Source organism: Neopsephotus bourkii, unplaced genomic scaffold, assembly GCF_033783945.1.
Source record: "Neopsephotus bourkii isolate Nb327-2 ecotype Australia unplaced genomic scaffold, CSIRO-AGI_Nbou_v1 NB_873, whole genome shotgun sequence".
NCBI lineage: Eukaryota > Metazoa > Chordata > Aves > Psittaciformes > Psittacidae > Neopsephotus > Neopsephotus bourkii.
The window spans coordinates 169,752-190,239 of NW_026901367.1; the positions used below are offsets into that span (position 1 = coordinate 169,752).

General features: G+C 42.5%; 1 long non-coding RNA gene across 2 annotated transcripts in view; it reads left to right on the forward strand.

Annotated features, from left to right (window-relative positions):
* Positions 1 to 2,177: 2,177 nt before the first annotated feature.
* The window catches only part of LOC133214117 (uncharacterized), a 66,268-nt gene continuing 47,957 nt past the window's right edge, over positions 2,178 to 20,488 (forward strand). For both annotated transcript variants that reach the window (XR_009725993.1, XR_009725994.1), the window contains exon 1: positions 2,178 to 2,336. This is a non-coding gene — a long non-coding RNA (uncharacterized LOC133214117). The remainder of the gene's footprint in view (positions 2,337 to 20,488) is intronic.

Sequence of the window (20,488 nt, forward strand, 5' to 3'; positions counted from 1 at the left end):
GCAGATTTGTGTAATGTATCTCGTTAAATTTGTTTCAGTTTGGGTATTTGTTGCAGAGAAGCAGGCAAAATGTGAAGCTCTGTCTGTGTATTTCTATACTGAGGGGTTTATAGGACTACATTCATTATTAACACCGTACCCTGCAGATGCACGCATCTGTGGAGTCTGAGAGAGGATACATGTTGGTGAGTGTATTTCAGGGTAGGCAAAGTACACCAGATACCTTTAAGTTTGCCAAAGATATTCCATGGCAAACTCCTGTCTTCCAAGGAACATGGTTACAAATACACATTCACCAAAGCAATGTTGTAGGGTTATTTTTCCCTGAAGCAAAGGGAACTTTGCCATTTTTCACAGGCAGCATGCAAAGATGGGGCTACTTGGGGGTGCTGAGAATTACTGAAGAAGGAGAAAATGGGTCCATGAATTGTCATTGCTTCTGCTTTGAAAGCTTCTTTCTGGCCCCTGTCATCCTTTGGGTAAGAGCAATTTGCCACAGACACATTGCCCATCTGTGTCCTAATGTCTGCCTGGTGCTCTCTACATGCAAAATGGGAATCTTTCCTGAGGGAGTTTTTTTTCTGGGGGGGAAAAACCCCTTTCCTGGATAGAGATATTTTCCTATGATACTTTTAATTTCTCAGTACAGGGAGCAGCAAATGGCTTTAGGCTCACTTCATGGTGCCTGCTCATGTCCTGCAGCAGCAAAAGGCTGTGCAGGTTACCCAAGTTATGAGTGAAGCTACTGAGTTTCCATTAGCTGTGGAATTAAGCTAAAAAAGCAAAGGTAAGAGGCCTTGCCTTGACAGAAAGAGGCTTGACACCACCAAACTGGCTTTGGAGGCCAGGAAGGTAGGGTCAGAGAGAAACAGGAAACACAATGAGTTGCTTGTTGGGACTCCCATACCACAGATCCCCCAAAAGGATAGATGCAATAGGAACACCATGGACCAAGCACTGGGAAATAAACTGAACAGGAGGAAAATTATATTTACATGTGTGTGTTTAGATCCAATGTTTAAAATTATCTTTTTTTGTTAAAGTTTAGTTCCCATTTGGACTCTTTTTTTTATCTATAGACTCAGCTGGGCTGCATTGTTCAGACAGTCATGGTTGTGTTTGGATGGGTCAGGCCCTCTGAATTCACTTGGCCTTCAAGCAAAAAACTCATCATGAATAATGAAAGAAAAGGAAAATAATGCCTGAGACAGAATGACTTTAAAAATGATTAATATCTATTCTTTCCCTCATAATTTGCCTCCAGACTTTTCCCTTTTCAAGATAGCTTGCCATTAGCAGTTGAACTTCCAATAGTCAGTACTTTGATGGAACTGGTGCTCTAAAGCCAAAGAGAACATTATTATTATTATTATTATTATTATTATTATTATTATTATTATTTTATGAAATCAAGGTTCATTTTGACAAGTTCAAAGCCCCAGATGAATACAGGAAGGGCCGAGTTCTGCCCTCAACCACATCTAGTTTGCTCAAATTGGCCACTTGAAACACAGCAATGTTTGCCAGAGACATACTGAAATTCTTGAGACTATGGAGGGGTAAACACCACTTTCAGGTTCCCATCCAATAACTGCTTATAGAAAAGCACAGTGCAGAGCATCACAGAGGGGATTTGTGGTGAGAAAGGAACAGGATATATCAGGGATGCAACTGATGGCCACTTGAGTAGCTCAGCGTCTCTCAGGGGCTGCCACTCAGATTCCCAATGTTTTGTCTCAGGCAGGAGATTTCTTTTCTCCAAAGGCTTTTATTAAAAGCTAGTTCAGGTAAATGCTGACAATAAGCAAGCAAACCTGTTGAGCCCCGTGTCCACAACTTGCCAGGCAAGAGGATGCTTCTCTGTGACATTAAAGAGAGCTAACAACTGAAGGAAATATTGCATGTTTTGCCCTTTCTATTTAAAGTAACAGTAAGAAAGCACTGCTTTTGCAATTGCATTTAAGTTCATTGCCAGCACCTCCCATCCCCAGCCTCTAAAGGCTCCCAGCTACCTCTCATTAAAGGAACCCTTTCCTATAGTGCCCTGGCCATGATTTTGAAATAACCCAAAGTAGCTCCAACCCCCAAAGCAGCTCCACACCACTATGTAGGGTATGCTGAGTCAGGGCTGGGATGAATGCAGAGCAATTATAACCAATGAGCTGAAGGAAGTTAATTAGTGTATTCCAAGCACCTGTGGAGCTCTTTCCACAGTTTGAGCTTCTGTTTTCTCCCCCAGCACACAGCTCTATTGCACTTTGCTTCACCTTCCATCTGAGCATCTCCATCCAGCCACATGGATGTCATTTGTTGTCTTGGCCTATCCTGAATTTTGGGTAAGTCTTTGTGTTATTCCTGAAGTTTTACAGCTTTGTAGCATGACAGTGCTTTGGGTTTTGATGAGATGAAAAGCAGAGATAGTTTCATGGTTGTAGGACCTGAAGTTGCTTCCTTCCATGGCAGTTGCAAGGTGGAGTAGTTGCTTGATGTGAAAGATGATGGTTTTGTCTTTTTGTGGCAAGATTGTTTTACTTTTTAATCCCTTCACACACATGTATGTTTATTTCCTGTTACATGGTTCTGCTTTGTTGGCATGTTTAACCTTTAGATGCCTGTACACATGTATTGCCTCTCGTGACTCTTAGCTGACTCTTAGCTGTGGATAGCAGCAAGGTTTTGTGGGAATTGGTACTTCTTAGGAAAGTCAGATTTTTTGATTTCCTGTCAAAATTGTGAATGATGGTTTTGTTTGTAAGGGTGAGACATGCCAGTTCTGCGAGCATGATGGTCTGTGCAGTACATGAAGTCAAAACTGTACTGTTGAGTACATGGCGTTTATCCGTGGTTAAAACAGGGATTGCCCCAGGTTTCTGCTTCATCCTTTTCCTGGTGTGTCTGGTCCTGGAGTATGGTTGGACAACAAAAGGTGCATCTTTTCTTCTAGGGCTGCAGTTTCAGAGCAGGGTTAACACAGGCTTCAGGTGTTCCAGCTAAACTCGTTTGTGAGCTTGTGGTCACAGCTGAACTCCATTACACCACCGAAGGGTAAAGGATGGCTGCAGAGTACTGAGTTGCTACGAGAACTTTCTGTGCCTTTTGAATCAGGCTCTGTATTAATTATCTCTGCCTGTGCTAAGGGGTGGAACGAGGCCTTTTAATGTATGCCAGGGGATAAAGCTACTTGTGTTGCCCACTGAAAGCATGGCAATCTCAACTTAAATGTCTGAATCTGTGTCAGGTGCCCTATTACAGGCACTTTAGTGGCTCAGGGGAGCAAGGCTTATATAGCATAAACCCCCTCCCTAAAGATCCCTCTGATACCAGGGGTTTCACCTGCAGCATAGAGCAGTCTGGGTTTTAAGATGTAAATATACACTTGTATATTATCTACAGATATAATTGAAAGTATATTCAAATCCACACACCTGGGCTGCCTCCCTGGCATGCATAAGTATTCTCTGCATGCGTATGTGTGTTCCCTGCAATCTACACTGCACATTAATATGACAATCCATATATTGTGTTAGGACATGCTGTATGCAGACAGTGCTCCAGGTACTGAATTTTTATATATATATATATATATTTTTGTAAACCCTGAAATATGGCTGATATGGTCCACTGCAAAATGAACCTATATTGGAAATGGCAAAATTGTAATGTAAAATATACTGGGGTCAGTGGGGTGTGATGTTTTTTGCATACATTTTTTCTCCCTTGACCCATGCCATTCTCCCTCATATAAGGCGAAAAAAGCTTCATCTCACACAGAAATGTGATGTCCTTTACTGCCAGAGGCTCTTGCTGTTTTAAATGAGGAAAAAGCACAATGCATGAAGAAGGAAAATTAAAGCATATTCATTTTGGAAATTAGATACGGTGTCAGGAGACTCTCTGGAAATAGCAGGGTTTGAATGGAGCACCAGACTACAAGACAGTTCACTGAACTTTTGACCACTATTTATACTATGGGAGCTTTTGAAATGGGAAGACAGCAAAGTATTTTATAGCTGTTTAATAGCGGATTGTGGTTTTTACTAGACATTTATCTTCCCTTGGAGTGTATATAAGATAAGTAAACATTATGTAGTGTAATTGCGTTGTGTTGGAGGCACTTTAATTTAGGGTTGGTTTATTTTCCCTGTTTGTGGTACATCTCATCTCAAGCAGCAATGTTGCCTGCCTCTGTGAGTGCTTGCACTTGCCACCTAAATGCCTGACCCATCCTGGGATCTGAAAGGGAGCTCCTGGGATCTAAGGATTGATGGTTACGTATTGGGCAAAGTATTACATCTAAAGCAGGGTTGGCTGTGGCCCTGGATGCTTTGGGAAGCTCATGTAACTTCTAGCACCAGGCCTGACTCAATCTCTCTCTGATTCTATATAATGAAAATCAGTTTAATCTCATATAGGGCTTCAGTCCCTCTTTAACATTCCAAGTACACTGAGCATTACACCCTTCCAGGGTTGGCAGCTATCTCATTACAATTGTAATGATGCATCACCAGGCAGACATGCATGAATGAAACGCTGTTTGCAAAACCAAAAATGTGTTTGGGGTATTTTTAGGTCCTATTAACTTGGGCTGTTGTTCATGGAAATAATGTGGAAAGATCAGAATTTTGATGTAATCCAGAAAACGTTGTCTCGGAGCAGTTTTTAGCCCTTTAGTCAACTCTTCTTTCCCTTCTCCCTTTTCTTTCTGTCTACGTAAATTTAGCTTGAGTTGGCATGGGGAAAGTTGCACTGTGGCACTGGGTGCCAGTCTTCTGCGAGGGAAGTGCTCTGGAGAAGGAGCTGCTACCATCAAATAAGCCATCTCCTGTAGCTGAAGGTTCAAATGGAGTTGTGCTATACTGTGATAGCTGCACATGGTGCTATTTCCGTTTTACATTTACCCTTTTTTTTTCCCCTGGAGATGATTATAAAATGGCTCTGTTAGTGCTTAAAACTGTGAACACTACAGTAAAGCCTTTTTTTTTCTTTTTCTATTTTTATGTGATATTTGGAAAGTTTAAAGCTGATGGACATCCATTGTGTAGTCCCTTTGTCTGCTGTTACTTAGCCTTCCGTACAGTATAGCCTATGTGGGAAGGAAAAAAAGATTCTCCTTCTGCCATGGAAGATGCTTTTCTTCCTTGGACTAGAAGCTCCTCTCCTATCACTAGCCAGTAACAACCCTTCTGTTCATCCTTATGTCAAAGCCACACTACTGAGCTAATAGAGATCGCTGACAATTAGAGATGAGCTGAAATGATTTGGCAAACTCCGGGTGCTTGTGAACCTGAGGGTGTTCTCAGATCCCTACAAGCCTGTCGGGTGTATTGCCAGCCGTGTGCTTCCCACGTCCCCCGTCCTAATAGGGAGAGCAGTTGGGACGTTGAGTCCAGCTGGGCCCGGAGGTTGGAGAAGAATGAGAGGGGGAGTCTATCAAGATGCAGCTCTTCCCTGCTGAGAGATGCAGCTCTTCCTTGCTCTTCCCTGCTTCCCCTCCTGGCTGCTCTTTGTTGCTTCTCCTTGCCAAGACGTCCCAGGCACTGTCAGGTTTCTTCTCCCTGTGTGAGATGGATGTGACAAGATCCCAGGGTGGCTCTCTGTCTTTTGCTTGTGAGTAGCTAGATGGGCCATATCTGGAGATGCCACTTGAACAGACAAGACAGACAATGCATAAGATAATGTTTTAAAAGGAGCACAAATTCCCTATTGGCAAATGCCTCGTCAGGTTTTCCATTTGGTTTGTTTCCTCCCTTTTCTAATGGCTTTTCTTTGTATTTTTTTTGTCCTCTGGTCTTATGAAGCATTTCTATCCTGTGCTCCCCAGCTGATTAAGACAATATCATGAAATACCTTGAGACCCTATTTATGCCTGAACTTATAGTGCAAGTGGTAATTTTGGATGGTTTCCTTACTTTTCATTCAGTTTTAGACTGTTTGAAGGTAACAACCTGAAACAATAACCCAAGTAACCATAGTTGAAAAAGCAACCAATATTAGCATACTGCGAGCACGTCTTCACATTTAGAGTATGTAATGAGATGGTCTATCACTAGAAAAGGTGACTGATTGATGGCTAAGCTATGGTCAGCAGCTTTTCATCAGGAACATGATTTCCACCTTGAAAAACTGAATTTACCTTTCATGCTCATCACAGACCTGGACCAGCCAAGAAAGCTTTGCTCAGTCCCATCTAACTATTTGTGGTAATATGGAGAGAAGCTGGTTCCCCAGCCTCATTAGGGAGCTGTGCTGCAAGAAAACTGCTTAGGGAATTGTTGTAAATCACTTGAATCCCGTGAAACTGAAATGAAGAGGTGTATTTTCATTATATTATTTTATTTTTTTAAGGCCCCAGGGTCTCTTTCTTTTTCATCATGGTATGGAAACCTGTACTTCAGCCTTCCCATCTGCCAGCATGTCTACTGGGAGGACTTTGGAAGTATCTTCTCCTGAAGCCCAGTAAAACTTTTAACCTGCACCACATGCAAACTTGCGTCTATTAAATAGTAGTGGTGAAGAGCATCAGGTGGCCAAACTGCAGAAATTGGCAAGTTTTGATACGTGGGGATATGAAATATACCCGCCTATCTTCCAGAAACAAAGAGAGGGACCATGCTGACAGTTAGATCTTTATCCTACATGACCATACATGCTTTGCTGTAGAAAAACATAGAAAACCAGACCAGAGCAAAGGCACAGAGGTAATCAAACAGGAAAACAAAAGACTTGGCCTCATCGTTTGCATCGTAGACCATGTGAACAAGTTAAACACAAGTTCTTTGTGTGCAAGAAGAGATAACAGATCCACATTAATTTTAGAGCTGATTGCCATTCTTTATTAATAGAAATGTAATGCAGTGCCAATGCCAAGTCCTGCCAGCCTTTCCTTTTTATCTTCCTTTTCAAACATAGACAGCATTGAAGGTCTGATCGTTGATCCCCTATTTATTTAGGAGCTGGTTGTTAAGCCAGGGGACAGCAATGGCACCTTGTCATGGCTGAGGTGATGATGTCTTGTCAGCAAACACTGTAAATAGCACTTGGAGATTTTTTTTCTCTGAGGCTGAAAATAGTTTCTGTAGAATAATGCTAATTCAATATAGTTTCATAAATTGAAAAGAATTGAATGAATGACAGTAGATTTGTGAATAATTTGCAAATTGAAACAGTGATAGAATTCGTCAATGTGTTCTCTATTAATAGTTTGCTCTGCTTTACATAGCTGCTGAGCAGTCTCGGTTCTGGGGTGGTTTTTTTTTTGAGGAAAAACTGGATGCTTCTTATTATTTTTGTTATTTTAATGCTCTTTTTTCAATTCTAAGGGCCATTGTTTACTTTTGAAGTGAATGAAAGATGGATTCAGGTTATGCTCTGACATGACAATGAAATTGTTGATAGAAATCAATGACTTGTCACATGATGAGTTAGGGTCTATAAGGCAGCCTAACAGTGTCCTTATATCTTCAGCCTTCAGCATTGTGCTTCCCTCCTTGGGAGCCAAGCAACTGTACTGTTATAGAAAGGTGGTGTCATCACTAAGGGGATTATAATGGAGTTTAATAAACCTGGAAGCTGAGGCATGGAACCCTAATAGCAGCACCAGTGTTATAAAGCACTGTATTGTCTATAGAGCCTGGTGTTTGTATCTACATTTATTGACCCTAGAGGGGTAATATAAACAGAAGAGTTAGAGGTCAAAGAGTTCACCTTCAGCAGCCATTGATGGCCATTGAGCAGAGCAGGTTAGCACATTGAAATAGCACCGTGTCAACTGTCCTTCCAAGGACTTCAACTTAATTGGCCACAGTTGCTTTTTGGTGTTTGCGTGGGAATGGTGACAAGATTGTTTAGCCTTGGGGAATGTCAGTGTTAGAAACCCACGAACAAGTTGGTGCTGTGGTATGTATTGGGTAGGTGCCATACAAACTGGGTGTTGATGGGCTCCTGGGTGCTCCCAGAACCACTCCTTCCTGATAAAGCAAGGCTGTAGTCAACACTCTTGCCTCTTTAGAGTATGCTTGACATTTGCAGCCTGTTCACTTAGAGCAGATTGGTGCTGGTTATCCTGTGTGATTGCCTGTGGTCCAGGCATGTTACTGCAACAGGGAGGATGGGGGTAGCTGGCCTGGCTTGACCAGGAGAGCAGTTTCCTTCATCCAGAGGGATGGTGCATCCCTCTCACTCTCCCATATTGCCCTCAAATTTGGCCAGATTGTAAATTATACAGTCTGGCTTCAGACCCTTTCCGGAACAGAAGTGCCTTCAGTTTAAGCTAGTTCAGCCCTGGAAAGAGATGGCCCTAAACAGGAATCGTAATAATTATTATTTTTGTAATTAAAAAATAGAGAAAACTCCAAAGAACATGATTTATAACAAGATACAGGAACAATTTATTCTCTCTCTCCATGGATTAGAGGGGTGGTACTTGGAGCAGCTTGTTAAACAGAAGTGCTTGGCCCCTGGCCTTGCACTGCTGTTTAATGATCCACTCTTCATGTGCCACCTCTCTAATCCATGGAGAGATAGGTACAAATTGTATCTATAATGTTATATTACTTAACAGTATAATGTATTATAAATCATAGAATTGCATCCCTGCCTTGTAATTGGTGAGATGTGTTGCATGAGAAATCCCCTAATTCAATATAAAGTGGTTGCTCTTATGCATAACTACCTTTCTGGATCAAACCAATTCAGCCCAGAAGTGGTGAAGGGAAAGTTAAAGCTTTTTTAATTAAAAAAAAGGCAAAAATATGACTTTAGCATGGCTTTATGGGCCCCTCATTGGCTTTATGGGCTCCTGCCCTCAAACGGCTGTTTAATAGCCCCCTGCTCACAGGAAGCTTCACTCTGCAGCAGGAGCTGGTCTACAGCATGTCCTCTCTGTTCCCAGAGGATGCTTCCATGCACGCTGGTCTGTTTGCACCAGGATTTATCCTCACGTGTGGTTGTGGATCTTCCCTTGTGCACCATTTACAGTGCCTGCCACGGTGATGACATTGGAGCACTCTTGCACATAAGGTCCAAAGTAAGCCCATGTTTTAGGGTAATACTGAGATAATACTTCTATTTGCAAACAAAAGGCATTTAATTTGAAACTCCTATGAGGGTGGGGGTTGGATGTATATAATTGATGCTTGTTCTTGCAAGAGACCTAAAATCTTGATGCGCTGATTCCTCAAGCTTTTTTTGCTTTTGAACGTATTTCTGTGAGGTGCAAAGAGGACACTAAAACTCCTACTGAATTTTATTAAACGCTTTTACTAAATAAAGCCAGCAAAACACTGACAATACTTTTCAGGGCAAGTAGATGAGACTGTTTTTCAACTGGTTTTGTTGTTATATTTAGGTCTGTGGTACCCAGGTTTCCTTCCTGCTCAAGTTGTTTTGCTTTCACCGAGTGTGAATCGTCTGCTATACAAATGTGGTGCTATGCTTTTCCTTCTCATCTTCTCTCTCTCGGTAGTTCTACCTGCTCTTACAAGTGAAAACCTGGTGTGGGAGAGCAAGAAAAAGAAATAATTCATTATTGGTTTCTCTCAGAAAGCCCTAAATAATTATGCTAAGGGAGGTAAAGTATTTGTCTCACCTATGATCAGCTTCAGTCCCCCCTGTCGCCTCCCAGACCTGCACAAGCCTTGGAGCACTGACTTTTCCTCCTCCTTTTGGGCAGGGGCTGGGGTTCATGTTATCCCTGCCAATGACCCCAAGCAGATAGGGGCTGCCTGGCAGAGTAGGGCTGTGCCATGGGGAGTGAAGGGCAGGATGAACCAAAAATAAAGAGGAAAAATGCAAAGCTCTCTTCTCTGTGAGCTTTAATCAGTACTCGCATCCTACGTTTGTAAAATGACTGCCTAACGGGTGAAAAAAATCCATTTCTCTGGCAGCAGGCACTTACTCTTAAATCAATGCAACGCAGTAGGGCTCGCTTCGCTTCTCCTTTTCTGACTTTTCTATTTATTTGCTTTATATGACAACAAACTTGCCTCTTTCTGGACCGAAGCGAGCAGCGGAGTGCTTTGCTTCCCTCCTTCCCCCACCCTATGGGATTATTGTGAGCAGGGTGTAAACACAGAGTCTTTCTGTGGAGTGTTTTTATATGCATAAAAATAGGATGTAATGATTTTGAGGATTAAAGTATGGTTGGAAACTTTTTAATACAGTATGAAATACTTGCACTGAGTGTAGCCCTCTCTGACCCTCCATGACCTCCATCCTGAACGTACAATAGCAATAAATCCTGGAGCAGATTAAGCAATTTCCCCATAGTAATGTGTCTATTGGAGTTTCAAATAACCCAGAGTAGCCTGAAACATTTGGATATTCCAGTCTGTATCCCTTCTGTATGTAGAAAGTTGATGGCAGGGCAGCATCCTGAACTTTGACTCCTTGTAAAAGTTTAAATTGCTGCCCTGCTGGGCTGAGGGAATGCTAATTACTTTGTCTCATACAATACGTCCAGACTACTTATTTAAAACAAAGTAAAATCCCTGAAGACACAGCTTTTTGCATGCCAAATCTATTGCGCTCCCCCCAGGACGCATCAAATAGCAAGGCCTGTTTGCATACAGCAAATTTGCTGTTTAGGAGCCTTCAAGAATAAGGTAGATCTTGCACTGCTCGTGTGAAAAATCAGTGCAGCACTTGCCTGGGTATTGCCCGTAGCAGCAGCTGCAGCACACAAAAGCTGTGCATGGTTCTCCCTGGGACCGCAGAGGGTGTCCCCAGATAAAGATTGTCTCAAGACTGAAGCTATGCAATAAGTAGAACTTCTTGCAATTAGGAGGCTTTTCTGGGTTTATACCAGGGTGGGCATTAGCGGTATGTCCAAAATAAGAACAAAGCTATGAAACAGGAATGAGGGAGCCTGTGTGTTAGTGGAGATGCTCAAAATCTTCACTGCTTCCTATATTGCTGGAGTCTAATAATTATTAACATTTCTGTAATAACAATATTAATTACCAGGGAAGCTGAAGTTCACTCGTGATTGTTTGGTTCCTTTCAGCAATCATTAAGCACAATTAAAAGATCAGAAGTGATGAGCTCCTGGCAGTGATGTTCTATACACGGGCTGCTGCTGCAGAGTAAGGAGCTGTGGGCAAGAGTGGCTTTTGGTGGAGTTCATGCTGCAAACATGGCATCAGTGTATCCTGAAGGGAAAAAGGACAAAAAGGAAAGAAATCCCCAAAGATCACAGAGCTTACAAGTTAGGGATGGACAAATCACTCCAGGAAGCAAGAATCTGAACAAATGTTAGCCCCCAGCTCTGCCTAGCTGGCAGTTGTTAGCATGCAAGCTCACTCGAGCACAGATCCGAGAGTGAACCCAGAAGATTGTTGGCTACTTGGACTTTGAATTAGACCACAAAATAACAATCTGAAGTTTTCCTGAGCTTTGGTGGAAAGCACAGGGGTTATGGTCCCATTTATTCTCTCATGGACCTTGAATCAACTAGAAAGTGGTGTTATGTTGGATTGTTTTTCTTCATATACAAAGAGCAAACTTTGTTTATATTCAGCCAGAATAAACTTGTGCTTCACAGTGATGACAATGAGGATTTAGTTCTCGGGTTGCTAAGCTTTGGGGAGGAGCTGTGGGTTTCAGTCCATGCTAAATGCTTTTGGTAGAGGATGTTCTCTCAGTCCAGTGTCTGAGGGAGCTGCATGGTTCGAATCAATCATATTTCCTCATGAAGACAGTCTTGGAAATTCTCCCTGCAGTTGGTATGTGTTAGCATGTCAAGACAATAGCTGGGATGTCTCAAGCTGGACCCTCTCGGTACTCTGGAGTGATGCTGTGGTCCCCTCAAAGGCCTTGCAAGCCCCATTCCCCTGGTTCTGGAGCAGTCGAGGCTTCATGGTACCTCATGACTCTCCCAAGACCATGTGAGGGGATGAGCAAGTGCGCTGCTGGCTTTGGGAGTATTTTGGAAATAGGTTAAATGAAAGACAACCCTGATGTGCTACCTACCAAATGTTTTTATGTAAAGAATATCTTTTATGGAGGGAAACAGTCTGCAAATAATTAATTAGGGAAAGCAGGCGGGTGAGGGGGGAGAATTAAAGGATTTCATAATATTTCAGACTGGGGAAAAGTGTCACCAAATCAACAAACAGGGTTTTCATTAGGAAAAATGTGCTTAATTTCAGACGAGGGATGTGGAAGTGCCCTGAGAGTTGTTCTCAGGGAATTTTTAGCCCAATCAGAAACGAGAGAAGACCACAATTATTATGGGAGTCTGTTCTTCAGAGAACGCCAACCCAGTTTTGCAGACCCAAGAGGTCTGAACAATCTCAAATCAGGTCTGGCTGAACAACTATTCCTGTCTCTGCTGTCTGTGCCAAGTGAGATGTGAGGTTTCTTGTTACTGTTTTCAAAATCAGCATAATGTTTAACCTTTGAGATTCTCCTGAAGAGAAAGACAGGGGAGAAGCATGTTTATTGGGGCTATCTGCATTGATGAAAGGCTTTAAAATCTTACCCACAAGTAAAGCCTTACTCCAGAAAACTGGCTGAATTTGCTGAGCTAGTTCTCACAAGGGGCAGATCTGTGGAATTTGGGAATGTGATGCATCGAAAGGACTTGGTGATGCTTGGGCCACAATTTAGCTGATTACAGATGTGCAAAGCGCACATCTGGGCATAACGTTAAGAGCCAGAATGAAATCAGAGCACAGGCCCCAGCTCCTCCCTGGAGCTGCTTATGAAAGGTCACCCTGTAGCTTTTCCCTGCTCGTGTGTGGTACCAAATACGGAGCTGGCAAAGTCTTTGTAGATGCTGTGTCCTCCACAAGCAGATGCACGAGGATGCGCTCACATCCCGCTCAGCACAGATATCGTGCAGGTAATGATTGCTTGTCAACCAGGGCTGATTCAGTAATGTACCCATATCACAGGCAATGGCGTGGTAGTACTGGAATTAACAACTCGGTGTTTTAGATTACTCCCTGGATTTATTACCTTCTGGGAAAAGAAGTTATTTCTAGACCCTCTGCCAACCCTCAATTTCTAGTAAATGAGAATATACTAGTTCTGGGACTTTATGAAAGGGAGGGGGGGAAATATAAATGAAGGGAAAATGATTTTGACCTGAGACAGAGATTCAGACAAAGGATTACCCATGTTGTTTGAACAGACAGTGCATAAACATTACCTTCTATTAGCAGGAACAGAGACTTGCAACATCCAGGAAACTACTTTATTCACAGAATAAAACTAGGCCCATTTCTGCTTATTCAAATACCACCCACAACTTTCTGGGGAAAGATCATATGCAGAGCATATTTGGAAACATTATTAGGAATGCATAAAGTACAGGATTAGTCAATTTTATATGCTCAGTTGCATGAAATCTGTGTGTTTAAAAAATACAATAATTTGCATTTCATGGCTTTTGATAACCTCAGGAGTGCACTTGAAATTCAGCACATGCCCACAGCACCTCCCAGCTCACCCCATTTTTAACTGAAGACCAATGGTTTCTATTAAGGGATCAGGCAGGGACTCTGACAAGCCAGTCAATAACTATGTGAGGTTACTTCATTAATGCTGTAATGGCTGATAGAGTGAGAGGCAAAAAACAGGTTCCTGACAGCAGCAAATGAAAATGATAGAGATTCCTGAAGCAACGCGCCTTTCCTTTGTCATTGTCTTTTGCTTGGCTTATTCAAAATGTGGCATTTATGTATTCAGCCTTGATGAATGTTGCAGGCTTTAAGTACTTTTTCCATCTCTAATGCAGCGCCGATTGCACATTGTTCTTTCCTTTTCTCCCCCTCTCCCTTTTTTTTTTCTCCCTTTTTTTCCCCTCCTATAACCTCTGCTGTCAAGGCTTTGCGGGCTGAAGGGTTGCAGGCACTGGCTAAATAGCTTTTTTGCTGTAAACGGTGAGGGTGACGGGACGATGTATCATGAACGCTGGCGGGGTCACGCAGCGACTGGGTGGCGGAGGCTGGAGCTGCAGCAAGGTGGTGCAGGAGGCTCCAGGCCTTTGGGCAGGAAAAGGTAGTGACCCATTACCTCATGTGTTACTGGGCTGGTTTATGGGAGGCCATTGGTGCTTTAGGAAATGCACTGTAGAAGTGATAGGACAGGGGGGAATGGGTTTAAACGGTAAGAAGGGAGATTTGGATCAGACATCAGGAAGCAGTTCTTTACTATGAGGGTGCTGGCACAGAAGCTGTGGCTGCCCCATCCCTGACAGTGGGGATGTGGCTTGGAGGAAGCTGTTCTAGTGGAAGGTGTCCCTGCCCATGCCAGGGGTTGGAACTGGATGAGCTCTAAGGTTCTTCAACCCAAATTGGTCTGTGATTCTGTGATGGTTTCCCTCTTGATCCCATCCCTTGATGCCCTGCTGGGGTGTCCCCTCCAGTGGCTGTCCCAGGATGGTCCCCAAAGGGATGTCAAATTCCTGCTGTTCTCCCAAAATGGAGTCATGTGTGAAATTTGAACATCAGGATAATGGGTCTGGATAATTTAGCTTTTTTATTGCATATAAATGCCCACATTACAGTTGGAAAGACGATATTCTTACAGTTTGCTTTTGCTCTTATTTTGTTTCATTTAACTATTTACAGTATTGCATGTTTCGTGCTATATTAGTTTTGGTCACAGGTCCTTTCTGCAAATCACTTTTCTTCAGGCCAGGCCAACCAGAGGGCCAAGGCAAAGCTTAATGGTCACCCCTTGCAGAATGGGACACCTTCACGTTTATGCTACGCAAGAAAGCTGCAGATATATCGTTGCCCAGCCTTTCCAAAGGCGATGCTAAAGGTGAAATACACCTCCTCAGGCTTGTCAAAGTCACCGTATGATGAGCTACAAAAATATTTTGGTTTTTATTGTTCTATTCTCATCATTATTCCAGCTATCTCAGCCATATGTTGAGTAGTTTTGTTAAAAACAATCTATTCCTTTCACAGTGTGTTTGCAACACCTGGTAAATACCTTCCCATCCTCTGGCTTTTCTATTCCAAGGCAATCCTTTACTGGCCTAAAACCAGCCTGTTTAAAGCCAGCTTCTGAAGATACTGTTACTGAGGCTTAATTCAACGCAGCGTTTAGGCATCTGCTTATCTTTAAATAGTCCCCCAGCAGTTACATTGCAGAGCAATATTAGACACATGCCTAACTCTCTGCTGACTTAAGCCTAAATGGCCTAAATATCCAAATAATTAGATTAATTTGTGGCTTGATAGTGAAAGACTTTTGGCCTAGGAAATGAGAATGCAAAAAGTATGTAAAGCAGTTGCAGATGTTTATTTCCCCCCCTAACTTGGAAGAGACTAAGGCAAGATGTTGATGCTGGGCGCACGAGTACGTCTGAATGTTAGAAGTGCTTTAAGTTCCTTTAAGGAGTAGCTTGGGTATGAACCAAAGCTTGATTTGAAATTGTTTCTGCAGCAGGAGCAGAGAGGCTCAGGGCTTCCACTATTTATTTTTTCTGAAGGCATTGGTAACTTCAGGGATTTTCCCATGTTTATGGTTTAACAAGGGGAGAGCCAAGTATGCTGTGGTTAATGACATAAGCATTGAAAAATAGGGATGTGGGAGATCTGGACTTGCAAACAGCCTTTGGGATCTGGGGTTGCCAAATGACCCTCTCAGCAAAGAGGGTGGCCACTGCTTTCTCCAGCTTGTCCTCTGTACATGCTCTCCAGCAAGGAGTGCTGTTCACCATGGAAAGGGGCTCCAGGAGAAGGTCCTTGGGGGTGACTCTACCCCCTGTGATAACTCAATGTTTATCTATCTAAGAATTATATGTCCAAGACAGTATCCAGCCTCTTCCTATTTGGATTATACAGGGAGAGGCATCTTCTGGGGAGTGACTGTGCTACTGAGTTAGTGTCCTGTACAGGGCACGCAATTCATGTTTTGCAGGTGCCCGTTTCTCCCTGGAAAGGGAAGTCTAGTTTGGAAATATAACTGGTTTTTAAGGTGCATGGTTTAAAATGTTATTAAACCCCCTTGAAGTGGAAAAGCCCATGTTCATCTATATTGCAAAATGGTTTTCTATCTTAACTGGCCATGCTCTGAGTATTTTCCACCTATATGCTAAAACAAAGCTGTGTGGAAACCACCAACCTCTTCCAAGAAGGAGGAAGTCTCACTTGGGACTGATAAGGTTACCTGCCAAATGTTTGAAGTGCCAATTTCCAGCCAAATACTCATCTGTATGGTGCATGCTGAATGCACTCTGTGTGTAAACTGATGTCAGTCTGTTGCCTCTGTGGGATGTTAGAAGACATGGTGATCTAGCACAACGTCCATCATTGGACTTGCTTTGTGGTTGCATGTGCTGTTTGAGCATGTCCCTGTTGGCCTTTGTGCAACCTACTTCTCATGCAGCTGTCAGTCTGTGTTCAGCCCTAAATTATTCCAGCTTCTTTCAGGGCACTCTTCCACAGTCTGTTTCCAAGATGGGAAAGGCTGTGATTCCTCCTGGTGCAGCCAGAATGGGATTGGCATGTACCCATCACTGCAAATACTGGAGCTGTGTCGTTCCCCTCTGGGATCCAAGTGGCCCAGTGCAACCTGCTGAGGAGCTGGGGTTGAGGACTGTCCTTGGATGCAAGCTGCCTTCCAGGAGAGGAGCTGCTCAAAGAGTAGTTGTGCAAACAGTGCTTGCCCTCCATTAAGATAACACCCCATGGTGAGGCAGCTCCAGGAGGTGCAATTTGCACCTCTTTGCACACGCAGAGGTGTGAATTGAGTGAGGAAGCTGCCACACTGTGGTTCCTCCATTGGGAAACCACCGAGATTGTGGAAAAAGGGATAATTATTTTACAGACTCCAACAATTCCCATCCTCACCTAAATCGCATTTTTGGGTCATAGCAATCTGGGAAGTAGGTTTATGGGTGATCTAGCACCTCCTGCCTTTCTCCTGTAGAGTGGAACCCTACCATGGGGTTGGGTGGGAGAAGCGGTGGGCTATAGTGACAAACCTTGCTCTTTAAAGCTACCAAAAGTGATTTCTGTTGCACTTGTGGTTGGTATTTGGATGCAAAATCATGCTGTTTTGAAAGGTAGCAAAGATCTGAAACTATTAATACAGGTTGGTTCTATGTGCAGTGCTGGTTTTCCTCATTTTTTGAAGTTGCAACTTCAGGAGCAACTGGAAAATGCTTTTCTGCAAATTTCACAGGAAACATTGCACCTATTTTACCTGCTCATATCTACTGCATGATCCAAGCACAAAAGAAAGCATTTAATGAGCTTGATGACTTCATCAATTAAATTTCATATGCTTTCCATGATCTGATTATTATTTCAAGGCTAAATTCTATTCAACCCATCCCAATAGTCCCTAACAGATATAATATTGAAATAGATTAATTGTTACGGGGTGTATTTCAAAAAGAGATACGATGTGAAAGGCACTAATGCATGTATTGCAGAAAGATAGGTGCATGTTAAATGCTTTCACAGAAATGACACAATCTGAGTGTTTTAAGAATCTGCAAACAAGTCTGCCTTTAGTCATTTTCTCTATTAAACAAAAGTTAGAGAAATTCTTGCTAGCAAACAAAAAACTATTTTAGGCCAACACAATACATCCTGAAAGATCCAGTTTGCCATGCCAGTAGTCTTATTGGCTGTGATTTGTATATTAAAAAGACTTTAATTGCCCAGGTAAGTGCCTGCACCTGCTAAGACATTGAATATTAGAGCACTTTATTCTAATCTCCTATAATATAGGGCACACTTCACCCATAAAATTACTCTCTACACAATTATAGCCCCGTTTTGCTGAGGTAGAAGTGCAACTTAACTGTTTGGTTTTATTCATTATTATTAAAATCATGCAAATTAGGACCATTAGGTAACAGTTGTGTGGTTAACTACTCAATAGCCTGGTCACTGCTTTTCCTTTCTACTACAAACAATTACAGGGATGGAGGTGTGTGTTACCTTGCAGCTCAGGCTGTGCTGTGTGGGAAGTGGGGTCTGGAAGAGGAAAAGCAGCGTGGAGACCCCTGGGATAACTTCTCCACAGTGGGGTGGCCATTTGTTTGAGGGCCATTTGTTTTGACCACTGAATTATGAGCTTTGAGTCACCCAGGTTTCCAGAGTGTCAGGCATCCTTACTCACACACACCCCTGATATCTCCCTTGAAGAGCAGCACTATATTCCCTATCTGACTTTTGCATCTTTTGTATCATCCTGTTTCATCCTGTGCTGCTCAGTGCCTTGTTTTGCCTATTCAGATGTCTCTGAAACTGTTCAGAAGTTGCTGGAAAGGGAGTTAGGTGTAAAATTGCCGTCCGTTTTGTGTAAGCTGCTTGGCTTTCTCATACAGAATTTTTCCCCTTTAAGTGGGAAATTTGTGATTTCGAAATTTAGAGTTTTGTTCTGAATTGGAACAAAAGCACAAAGTTGAAATTGCCTGTGAAAAACACATTTCTGGGACATGTTATTTTGAATTAGTCAAAATGTTCTAGTTCAATAAATCAAAAGGTTTCATTCCAATTATGTATTTCTTTTCTTTTATAATTAAGAATAGAACGTAAAGGAAGAGTTCAGAACAACGTTTTCTTTTGCAATGAATAATTGACTCGTAGTGTTCCAATGAAATTTAATTTTAGAGTTAGTTCTCGCCAAAACACCGTGGTTCGATTTTGTTTTAAATGAAATCGTATCAAAACGTGCTGGCTCCTACACAGAGTTCTTATCTGACAAAATAGCATTTCCTGATGGAGAATGTTTTACCCCAATTGCTCTGACCAGCTCTTGCCTACGTTCCCCCAGTCTCTAAACAGAATAATGGTGTTCATTACTCTCCCCATTACACCTTTATTGAGAGGATTCCAATCAGCCAAAGAGGAAAATACAGTGCTCTGGAACCCTGGATACTTCACGTAGTTCTTAATTGCAGCTAGGAAATACAACACAACTGGTCTGCACTGCAGATACCGGCTCAAATTAATCTCTGGAGTAACTCCAGTTTCCTTTAGTTGAATTGCTCCAGGAATAAATTTGACCCCCTTCTTTTCATCCAGGTGGGTTTCTTTAGATATCAGAAGGTAACTGTGTGGCCAAAGGATTTATCACTCCTGCAGACAGACAGCTCCTGCAGACCCCAAAGCATGTTGCTGTAATTATCAGGGTGATTTGTTTTATTTTGTCATATGTGAAGGAGGAAATAGCCATTCTCTTTAGGCACATAACCCAGAAATGTATGTGCTGTAGGTGTTGTGGTGAGGATCCAGAATGCCTTGGGTTCAGGGCAAGTTTCCACCCAGCATTGGGCTTACACCAAGGCTCTTTGGCAATGCGAGAGGGTCTTAGAGCAGCTGTAAAGGACCTGAAATCAGGAGTAAATGTGTGTCTTCAAACAGCTACTCACCAAAGGTGAAATTCATCTTTAGCTGATCTGGCTTGTTGACTTCTTTAGGAGCAGAAGAATCCAAGACATCTTGGTGAGGAGTTTGGATAGACAAGAAAGGTACTAGTGTGTGAATAAGAGAAATTATTTGGGATACTTTAAAGAGTAATGGGATGATACTGAGCTAAGAAAAACTTAGTGATGCTGTGGGAGAAAAAATACCATCTAGTGATGCATGGACTGGTCTCCCAAGAGATCTAGGAAAGCCATGCCACGCTGGCCAGGGAAAACCATGCTGGAAATAGGCTGAAAGGAAAATATTTTAGTTGTCAGCAGGACGGACAAGATGCCCTATGGGATTTTTAGAGTGATTCAAGGAGTATTTGTTTCCATGTTTTGTTTTCTAATTGACCAAAACATATACAGCAGAGTCTCACAGGACCGTGCTGAGCCAAAACTCTTGCTGAAGTCGGATGAAGAAATGTTGAGCCTGGCCTGTTGGAAAATATCCATGGGTGAAACTGTAGGAGTTACAAAATGCAAGAAATCCCCTCCAAAATGCTCATTTTGCTGTACATCCTCCCTACAGGGGACATGTGTGTAATTAGCAATTGCTTCCAGTAAATGGCTCTCTGATCATGACAACAATCCAATTTGAAGGGAATTATTGTAAAAACACAATTTATGGATGGGCCCTTACACTAACAAGTGCCTCATTGGTGGAATGCCTCTATTTGCAAGCAACCATTTGCCAGCCATCATAAAGTGTTGGCTTTATGGCTCATCTGCCACAGGCATCCTATAGTGTGTGGAAAGAAGTGCCCTCATGAACATGGCTGATCTTCCACACCATGACATTTCATGGTTAACATACACCACAGTAGTGTGCGCGGTCTCAGTATACATTGGCTTTGAGGGGTCCAATCCGTGAAGAAACCTCTTAAAAAGGACTCTCATCCTTTTTTTTTCTTAAAGCACTTAGAGTAATATTGTCTCTCGATGTGCTGCTGATGTAAAGTTCTTATTGTTAGATGTCCCACGGGAGAAATCCCTTTTCTTTCTCACCAGCTGGAGTGTCTGGGCTTGGCATAACTGAGGAATGAAATCTTTCTCCAATTTACTCCAATCTTCATGAGACTTTACTACATCTTCAGGCCAACACAA